This window comes from Hemiscyllium ocellatum, unplaced genomic scaffold (genome assembly GCF_020745735.1).
Source record: "Hemiscyllium ocellatum isolate sHemOce1 unplaced genomic scaffold, sHemOce1.pat.X.cur. scaffold_352_pat_ctg1, whole genome shotgun sequence".
Taxonomy (NCBI): domain Eukaryota; kingdom Metazoa; phylum Chordata; class Chondrichthyes; order Orectolobiformes; family Hemiscylliidae; genus Hemiscyllium; species Hemiscyllium ocellatum.
This window is the reverse complement of record NW_026868451.1, coordinates 692,745-703,223: the sequence shown is the minus strand read 5'-3', so window position 1 is coordinate 703,223 and position 10,479 is coordinate 692,745.

The following is a 10,479-nucleotide window of genomic DNA, read 5'->3' as shown; positions in this document are numbered from 1 at the left end:
TACCTAGCGATATCATTCCTGAGATATTATCACCACCACTGTCAGTTTCAGGACTTTTCAATCTTTTCTCATTTATAATTTGTAGGAGTATATTGTAAAACATTTCAAGATAATGAACGTGCAATATATTCTCTGCATCGACTTACAAATGGTTCCGTCAACCTTGCTTGGATGCATTTGCGATGGAAATACTCTTTAATTTGTGCACTCTGTGTCATGAATAATCTTCAAAGACAAACCACTTCCACACTGCAGAGCGGCCATAGACATAACTTTACATGGACATTCTCCACTCTAAGGGTCCTCAGTACGATTACAATCCTCCATATACCAAACGGTGGGTGTGTGAGTGTGCAGATGGTTCTGTCAGTTTGGATGGCGCTACGAGCTGCGTCCCTCCCCCACCCTCCAAGACTGAATCCCTAATGGTTGACACCCTGCAGTGCTGTCAACGCAGAGGTATGTGAAGGCCAGCAGAGGGGGACATTGCATCACTATAAACATCAGAGAGACTGACAGATCCGCTGTGCACATGGACGCACAGATACACACAGAGACGAATACAGGCACGCAGACAAAACGCAGCAATGAAAACAGCCAAGCAAATACACAAAGAGACAACTACAGAGCCACAGAGATGAATACAGATGCACAGGCGCACAGAGGGACGAATACAGACGTGCAGCGACACACAGAAACAAATACAGACACACAGATAAACACAGAGACAAATAAAGGCAGGCAGATACACAACAGAGATGAATACAGGCACGCAGCTACACACAGAGACAAATATAGACACGCAGATACACACAAAGACGAATGGAATCACACAGATGCCCACAGGGATGAATACAGGCACAAGGATACAAACAGAGATGAACACAGACTCAAAGGTGCACACAGAGACAAACACAGGCGCGCAGATACACACAGAGACGAATACAGACACACACATGCTCACAGATGAATTCAGGCATGCGGATGGACATACAGACGAACACATACATTCAGACACAGATGAGAAGACAGGCATGCAGATAGACATAGAGACGAATGCAGGCACGCAGATACAGATATGAATGCAGACACGCCGATGCACACAGAGACGGATGCAGATATGCAGATACACACAGAGACACACAGGTAGACAGAGAGACGAATAGAGACCCACAGATACACGCAAGATGAATACAGACACGCAGGTACACACAGAGACAATACAAAACTCAGATACACACAGAGACACGCAGATACACACAGAGACGAATAGAGTCACACAGATGCCCGCAGAGATGAATACAGACACACGGATACACAGAGAGATGAAAACAGACGCGCTGATACACACAGAGATACACAGAGACAAATATAGACACACAGGTACACACAGAGATGAATACAGACACGCAGATACGCACAGAGGTGAATACAGACAGTCAAATACACACAGAGACGAATACAGACATGCAGATCCACACAGACACAAATACAGGCACGCAGTTAGGCACAGAGAGAAATAAAGACATTCCAATACACACAGCGATGAATGCAGAAATGCAGATACACACAGAGACAAAATCAGACATGCAGAGACACACAGAGGTGAATATAGATACACAGAAACACACGGAGACTGATGCAGTAGCACATATACTAATACAGGCACACAAAGACAAGTACTGATACACAGATACACATGCACACACAGATACCCTGTCATCAAAACAGACGCACTACACTCACTGACGTTTATATAGACATCGGGAATCTGCCACTGTTTATTTTACACGTGGTAGCTTTCTCAATATTTCACTCGGCTTGTGTCAATCTTTCTGCCGTTCCATAGGTAATTCTCTGCATCCTCTCTATAGCTTCCACCTCTTTCCTTTAATGAGGTGACCAAAACATGGTATTACAAGTGTAGTGTTATGACACGGCGATGAACCTTTCTGCTAATGAAACCAAACACGCAGAAAAGCTCACCTCGCTCATAATCTGTTAAAGTCGATTGACAGAGAGCTCGCAAATTCCAATACATAATAGAAAATATTATCAAGGCATTCCTTAATTCTAAAAGTGAACATTGAACAACAGTTATTCCCAACTCTAAGCTTCGCTTTCTCTGAACTGTTTGTTAACTTCTTCCACCTTGAACAATATACTCTTCCAATTAAAGAAAGACTGTTCTAAAAATTACATAAACCAGAGAGTGGCTGCAGTCTCCAATGTCCTCCTTCTTTCCACTGAATATCTCCTTGGTCATGTTCTGTCTTTTAATGCTAGAGTTTTTCGTCCAAAAAAATTATCTTGCACAGAGAATGTTGTTCATGGCAGACTCTCACGAAGGTAGTTTACTCTCTGTCTAGCTTTCAAAATGCGTGCCTCTTTACTCCCTCAACATCAGCTGATCTCTTTGGTTTGATATTGACAAAACACTAAATTTAAAATCGATTGGGTTTAGTATAATGGTACATAATTTCAACTTGATTGTTTAAATTCGAATAGGTTTCAAAAGAGTAACCAAAGCTCAAAATATCTGTTTCACAGCCAAATGTTACATAGTTTCAATTGTCCAGTACACTCTGAAAATATTAACTAGTCATATGACAAGTACTTGCAAGCTCTCAATGCAGAACAGCATTCAACTTCATCACAGTGGGTTAAACGGTGGGATTATAGAGCTGCAGCAAAACCTCACAGCTCTGAAACTGATCTCCCCAGCTGTGAAAGCCAACACATCATACGCCTTCTAAACAACAGCATCAGCCTGGATGGCAAATTTGAGAATCTATAGACATGGACAACAAGATCCCGCAGTTCCAGATTTATCTCGATGTGTCACTCATCTGCTCAGTTCTGTCAATGTCCTGTTGCAACCTATAACAACCCTCCATATTAACTACCAACTCCACCAAAGTTCGTGCCATTGGCGAACCAATGAACCCACCCTTCCAATTCGTCATCCAATTCTCTTGTAAAAAAAAAAGAAACACAAAGAGCAGGGGTGCTAGAACAGATCATCAAGCTGGTCACCAAGCTCCAGGCTGCACCTGTTCCATCTACCACCACCTTCTGTATTCTGTATCCAGACAGCCAGATCTCCCTTTAAGACATGCCTCCTTATTTTGTGAATGAGCTTACCATGGATACCTTTTTCAAACGCCTTGTTAAATCCATATATCTGCTGCTGTACTTCATCAACGTGTGTTGTCACATCCTTAAGGAATTCAATAAGATCTATGAGGCATGACCTGCTCCCCACAACAGCCATGTTGACTGTCTCAAATCATTTATAATTTCACAAGTAATCATAAATACTGTCTCTCAAATCCTTTCCAATACTTTGCCCGTCACTGGTGTAAGACTGGTTGGCCAATAATTCCCAGGATTATCCCTATTCCCTTTCTTGAACCAGTGAATAATTTTTTCCAGCCTCCTGCCATCTGGCACGACTCCAGTGGGCAGTGAGGATGCAAAGATCATCGCAAAATGCGCAGCAATCTCTTCTCACTTCCTATAGTCTCCTAGGGCATATCCTGTTTGGCCAAATAAACTTATCTATCCATGTGTTTCTCAAATTTTTCAGCACATCCTCCTGTTCTAGCATATCCGCCTGTTTTATGCTGTTCTCAGAAATATCAAGGTCCCTCTCATGAGTGAATACTGAGGCAAAACATTCATCAAGAACCTCCCCTACTTCCTCCAACTCCTGGTGCAAGTTCCCTCTCCTATCCCTGATCAGCCCTACACTCACTCTGGCCATCCTCTTGTTCTTCACATAAGTGTAGAACTTCTCAGGTTTTACTTTAATCGTACCCACCAAGGCTTTTTCATGCACACTTTTATCTCTCTTGAGTTCATTCTTCAGTTCCTTCCTGGTTACCATGCAACCTTCTGGAGCCCTGCCTAACCGTTGCCTCCTCAACCTTATGTAAGCTTCATCCTTCTCCTGACTAGATGTTCTAAAGTGCCTGGCACAATGAAGATATGGAGCTGTAAATGGATGGGAGTTACACATCCTGTCACTTCCAGCATGGGCTGCAAGTTTCCCGACAGTGGGCAGTGATCAAACACAGTATTACTAGGCAATGCACTGGGATGGTGGACACAGCTCTACTTTCTGGAAGGGTAAATTCACCAGGCTTACAGAGTTATTCACTGCACAGCTCCCCGTGGACTGATGCAGTCTGCACAGTCTGTACAGATTGCTGGGTTGGAGTGAGCACTACACTAACCTCGTCTGCACAGTGCTTCACGCTGAATAGATGTCTCATCTGGATTATGATGTCTTATTCTGTGAGTTTAATTTGATATCGTGCATAACTGACCATTTGAGCTGATCTGTCAGCATATTTATTTTATGTTCTTATTCTTGATATTGGACATGCCAGCGTCTGACTCCTCCAACTAATCACATTTCTCTGAGAGAAGCCATGTTTATTCAACTTGTTGATCAAATAAACATCCAAATATAACACGAATATCCGTCTTTCTGTACCTTAACCTGACCGTTGGTGCTCATATCCCTGAATTCCCCGGGACGTAAGTATGAAGTTCTGAAACAATGTGCAAAGTGCGTGGCTCATGCTCTTCTATACATCACGGCTGTGGGTCCCATTTGGATCCTTAATGTATCAAGAGCATGCACTGTGTAGCTCAGAAACAATGAAATAGTGTGTCGAGGGCTATTCAATTCCTAATGTGTCCCATATGGTGCTCCATGGATAGTGGAGTATGTGTTCGGCTGTTGTTCACTTCCCGGTGTGTCCCATGTAGTGCTCCATGTTGGACAGGGGGTCCCAGCAGCTTTGAACCTTGTTCTGTGCCTGTTCACTGAACATCTGTGTTTGTCCCTCTCAGCTGATCATTCGGTCAGTTACACGAGGAAGCCCCCCAAGTATTATTATTAAGTACCAGGCATCGAACTTGTAACTGAGGGGCTCAGGACTGACACCTGTTATTGAAAAGTTAGTACAGGGGCTGGGGATGGTTTGCTGGAGGTTGCACTGTGAGCTGCCTCAGACATTCAGGGAGACCTGAGCATTTGGTGACCCAAGTCTGGATGGAGCATGGGGACTGTAGTTACAGCATCTGGGTCTGTAACATGAACAACAAATGGAGCAGAGGCTGCCGAGAGGGAAGGTCTGAAACCACGCAGTGCGTGTGTCTGGGGAAAGGGATCTGCTGTATCCACCTCGGGTTTTCTAGGAACAGCTTTCCAAGCTCCACTTAACCCAGGAACAGAGTGTGAGGGGACACTGATTGAATAAGGAACTGGTCACAGTGCGGTGTCACCTCCTTCAACATGATCTCCGACTTCACACCCGGGGGAGGACGGTGCTTCCAGTGGCTTTTAGGGTCACGTTTAATTCAGCTTCGATGTTCTTGAACTTTCCAGGCAGGAGTGGGTGACGGCTCCATCATCTCTCAGATCTCAACATCAGTGTTGTCATTAAGTGATGGAGGATATATTTGGTGGATGAGAGCAATAGGCCCGCTGGAAACATCAGGCAGCAGGCGAGCAGGGTGATGGAGCAACATTTGCCATGTCTCAATGGCTCAGAGTGAACCCTCCAGTACACACGCTATCACCAAGTCCTGTAATCTCTCTGTATTTCAGTAACATACTGCCTGCCGTTCTCCCTGGAAGAAAATGACAGGTTATATATGACGTTAAATCCCACCTGCCAAACTTTTATCCTTGGATTAACCGGTCCATATGCATTTACAAACTCTATAACTTCCATTGATAATTTAATTTCCTGCTTAGATTAGTTCCATTGGCAACCTTAGTTACAGTACATTTGTTCCACTTCTCTAGCTCATGGATATAGATGGTAAATAGTTGAAGACCCTGCACTGGTTACTGTGAGACCCTACTGGTTGCATTCTTTCAAACTGATTATATCTGATTTTTCCAAAGTTCCTGCTTTCTGGCTGATAACCACCCCTTCCCCATTTCTGTGTTCCCCCATTCGAAGGGCGGAATAAGGACGAGGAAAATCAGTCAGCAATCCAGCCCCTCCAGCATGCTCCACCATTGAACACAATCATATCTGATATCAGCCTGTTCCACTATTGAATACAATCATTTCTGATGTCAGCCTGCTCCACTATTGAATACAATCATATCTGATATCAGCCTGCTCCACCATTGAATACAATCATGACTGATATCAGCCTGCTCCACCATTGAATACAATCATATGTGATGTCAGCCTGCTCCACCATTGAATACAATCATGGCTGATGTCATCTCGGTCTCAGTCCCACTTTCCGGCCCACTCTCCATATCTCTTCAGTTACTCAATATCCCAGCATCAATTGCACTCTGGAACAGTGAATTCCACAGATTTACAATTCTTGGAGAGAAGTTATCTCATCACTGTCTTAATTCTTCTCCACGTATCCTAAAACTATCATCTCTTGTTGTAGATTGCCCTACATGAGGAAATAAACAATGCATGTTGACATCATCAATCACCTTTAGCATTGTCCAGACCTTAGAGATATCTCCTCCCATTTTACTAAACTCCAGAGAGTATAAGCCTGAATTGATCAATCTCTCTTCAGAGAACAAACTCCTTATCTCTGGAATTAGTCTAGTAAACCTCTTCTGAACTGCCTCCATGCTAATTACATCCCTCCTGCAGTCAGGACACCAAAACTGTACACAGTACTCAATTGCGATCTCACAAAAGCCTGGCATTATTGCAGCAATACCTCCCTCACTTTATCATCTATTCTTTCAGAAATAAATTCCAAATTTGCAGTTGCCTTTCTCATTATCTGCTATACCTGAATCTGTGTTTTTTTTTGCGATATGGATGGGGATACCAGATCCCTCTATACCTCAGCACTCTGTAGTTTCCCTCTGTTTGGATAGTAAGTTGCCTTTCTGTTACAACGACCAAAACGGCCTCATACTTTTCATTGTTTCATTTCATCTCCCAAATAATGGCCCAACCTATCCTTAACCATTCATTACAATTTCTCACCTGAATCAGTGTCTTCTGAAAAACTGATTATAGCATGTCTATCCCCTCAAATAAGTGATAATATTGATTGCTAATAGTTGGGGCCTGGGGACTGAGCCCTATGATATTTTTGGGAACAGAAAATGAACCATTTATTCCATCTCACTGCAATTCTTTGTTTCGCCAATCCTATATCCAAGCGAATAAATTTCTTCTAACCATATGCGATCTTATTCTGCAGATTCATCTTTTGTGCACACCTTATTAAATGTCTTCTGCAATCTGATTTTACATCTCCGGGATCCCCATTATGCAGCTTGCTTTTCACACTCTTAAAGACTCAAATAAATAATGAAAATACGATTCATCCTTTGTGGCTTGACTCTGCAAATGTCCTTTCATTAATTCCTGAATAATCGATTTTAACAATTTTCTTTAATTCCAGCAGTTTTCTCACTACTTTATATTCCATCGTGAAGGTGATATGCTTGAATTCTCACTTCTCTATATTCTCTTCGTTCGCTCCAATCCTGTATAATTGACACATAGTGTGAAATGACCCCTACTCTGGTTGCTGAGTAAGAAGCATGAGGGGCTGAATGGACACATTATCTTCCCTGTGCACAAAATCAATGGGCTGATATCAAAACAAAATCAAAACAAAACATAGATTAAACTGAGCTGATCCAACGCAAATTAAATTAAATTACATGAAGTTACAACACCCAGCACAATCCTAGCAAAGTTCCCCATCACCGGTAGTAGGAGTTGCCATACCCGTATTTGTTCATAATTCTTCCTGTCAGAGCCCTCACTGTTACACAAATGCCCTGAATAATAAAGCCAATAAAACCATGTCTATATGGTTGAAATAGGGCCGCCACGTCCTACAAGAATGTTCTTTTTCTGGTGCCCATGCTCGTAAGGAAGTCTAGGGGGTTGGGCTCCATAACTAATCTACACCACAATCAGAGTCCTGGGAGGTTTCCTGGAACCCATTTCATCAGAATGTTCTTCCGTGCACAAAATGAAAGAATACTAAACAATTTATTCCCATGCAAGTCCAAAGAGAGAAGGTTCAGCGAACCCAAGTGGAGGGGCATCAGATTTGCCTTGACCTCGGTTCCCAAAACCCCTTCCAAAACACATGCTATAGTGCACGAATATCTACAAAGCTTGTGGCAGGAAGACAAGCAATAAGTAACCATACCAACATCTATTGTACATCTGGGGCATATTGGGGACGCTCCTGCCTTAAATTTGACAAACTGCTCTGGTGTTAATTAAATCCTGTGGCGTACCTTCAACTGCATAGCCTAAGTCCTATTGCAAATTGAAATCGTCCTTATGGTCTCCCAAATATTTTCCCACTCCTCTGGTGAAATCTCCACCCACAATTCCTGAGCCCAGATTCCATGCAGCTGTTCTATATCATTTGAGACATTACCTCTTAATAAATGATAGAGGGTGCTGGCCGAGAGAGCACCTGTGGACGAAGCACTCTTCTCGCCATTTCCTATGGGGACTATCCATTAATGTCGTCCTTTTTTTCTGTCTAAAATTCCTCATCTGAAAAAAACGAAAGTGGCACCTCCAAGATAACTCATATTTCTGGCTCAGCTGCTCTAAAACCATCCTGACCACCACGTCAAATAATTCTCCCAAACAGGAAACTCCTCTGGACTCCCAGAACCGAAAGCCATAATCCATCAATCCCAGTTGGGATCCTACAAATCCTACAATGGGAGTAAAAGGGGAAGCTTATATTTGTAAATTGCCCTCACTTTGTCACATCATTTTCCAGGCTTTAACTATTTTAAGGACTATTGGATTTCTGTAATGGTCCATTACAGTCCTCGTCTTGCCCACGAACAACAGATTAATGAGAGGGCAGTTTGGCTGGGGTGCCTCAACGTACTGCCAAACTGACCGCAGGTCTTTGCAAGCTCAATCAGCCACATCCGATTGCAGGGAACCTAGTTGGTATTTCTTAAAGTCCAGAAAATTCACACCCTACATCTCCTGCAGAAGCTGTAATTTTGCGAGCATCATAACAGGCCACGTGTAGTGACATAAAAACAAGCTTAACCAACTGTAAAGCCTCCATAACACCGGCCTGGAGAGCACCAACAGGACCATTCACGTGGGATAGAAGAAACGAGGAACTACATTCCTATTAACCGGAGGTATTCTACCCAACCAGGATATTGGAATATCTTCCCAGAGCCGAAGGTCCCATCTTATCTTCTCGAGCACCTGCACGAAGTTTGCTTTATATAATTGACCGAAGGCTGGTGTGACAAAAATGCCTAAACAGAGGAAACCTCCTTGTGACTGTCTGAAAGGGAATCAGATTGCTCCCCCCATGATCAGGTACTCGAATAACACCCCAACAAGCATGGCCTCCGATTTCATAAAATTGATGTTATACCCTGACAAAGATCCAAATAGATCAATCACTTCAATTAAATGGGGCAAAGATATCATCGGGTTAGTTAGAGAGAGAAAAATGTCATCTGAGTAAAGGATGATTCTATGCCTTCCTGACCCTATCACCCGTTCAGTTATATTGGGACCCCTCTGGATGGTCTCTGCCAACGGCTCAATCATCAATACAAATAATAGTGGTGAAAGGGACACCCTTGTCGGCTGCCTCTGCCGATGCTAAAATTATACCATTAGATCTTGTACCATTAGTGAGAACTGCTGCTGTTTTAGCCTATCTATATAATTCTGCCATCCACCAGGCAAAGACACCTCCAAGGCCAAACGGTTCCAAGACATAAAAGAGTTGTGACCACTACACCCAATCAAATGCTTTCTCTGCATCCAGCGAGACTACCAAGCCTGGAATCGACCTTGTTGAACCATATTTAGCACTCTCCTAATAGTAATAGGGGACCTGCGACTCCTAATAAAACCTGTTCCACTTTCACAATGAAGGACAGGATCTCCAGCCTCTAAGCTAGTATTTTCGACAAAATTTTAAAGTCCACATTTTTGATAACAGTGCAGGCCTATACGAATAGGCAATCCTCTGGGGTTTTCCCTCTCTTGAGAATAAGATAAATATTTGCTTTTCTCTGAGAGGATGGGAGGCAGTCCTGTCTACAAAAATAATTAAATATATCCAACATTGGCCCAGCCATCACGTCTATCAACTCCTTATAAATCTCACTCCGCAAGTCATCTGGGCCGGTCGGTTTGCCACTCTGGAGCTGCCTTACCGCATCGTCTATCTCTTAGATTGTCAGAGGTGCATTCAAAAGAGACTCCTGCTCTGAAGTTACACCTGGGAGGTCCAAGGTATTAAAAAGGACTCCATCTTCACTAATCTGTCCGCACAATCCTCTGACTGGAGCAACCCAGAGTAGAACTTACTGAATGCTGTATTAACCCTTTGCGGATCGTAGGTAATAGTGCCAGCACCCTCTCTCATGGATGTAATAGATTGGGGGCACTCTTCTTTATGGTCAAGTGCCCCAAGTACCTTCTCGGT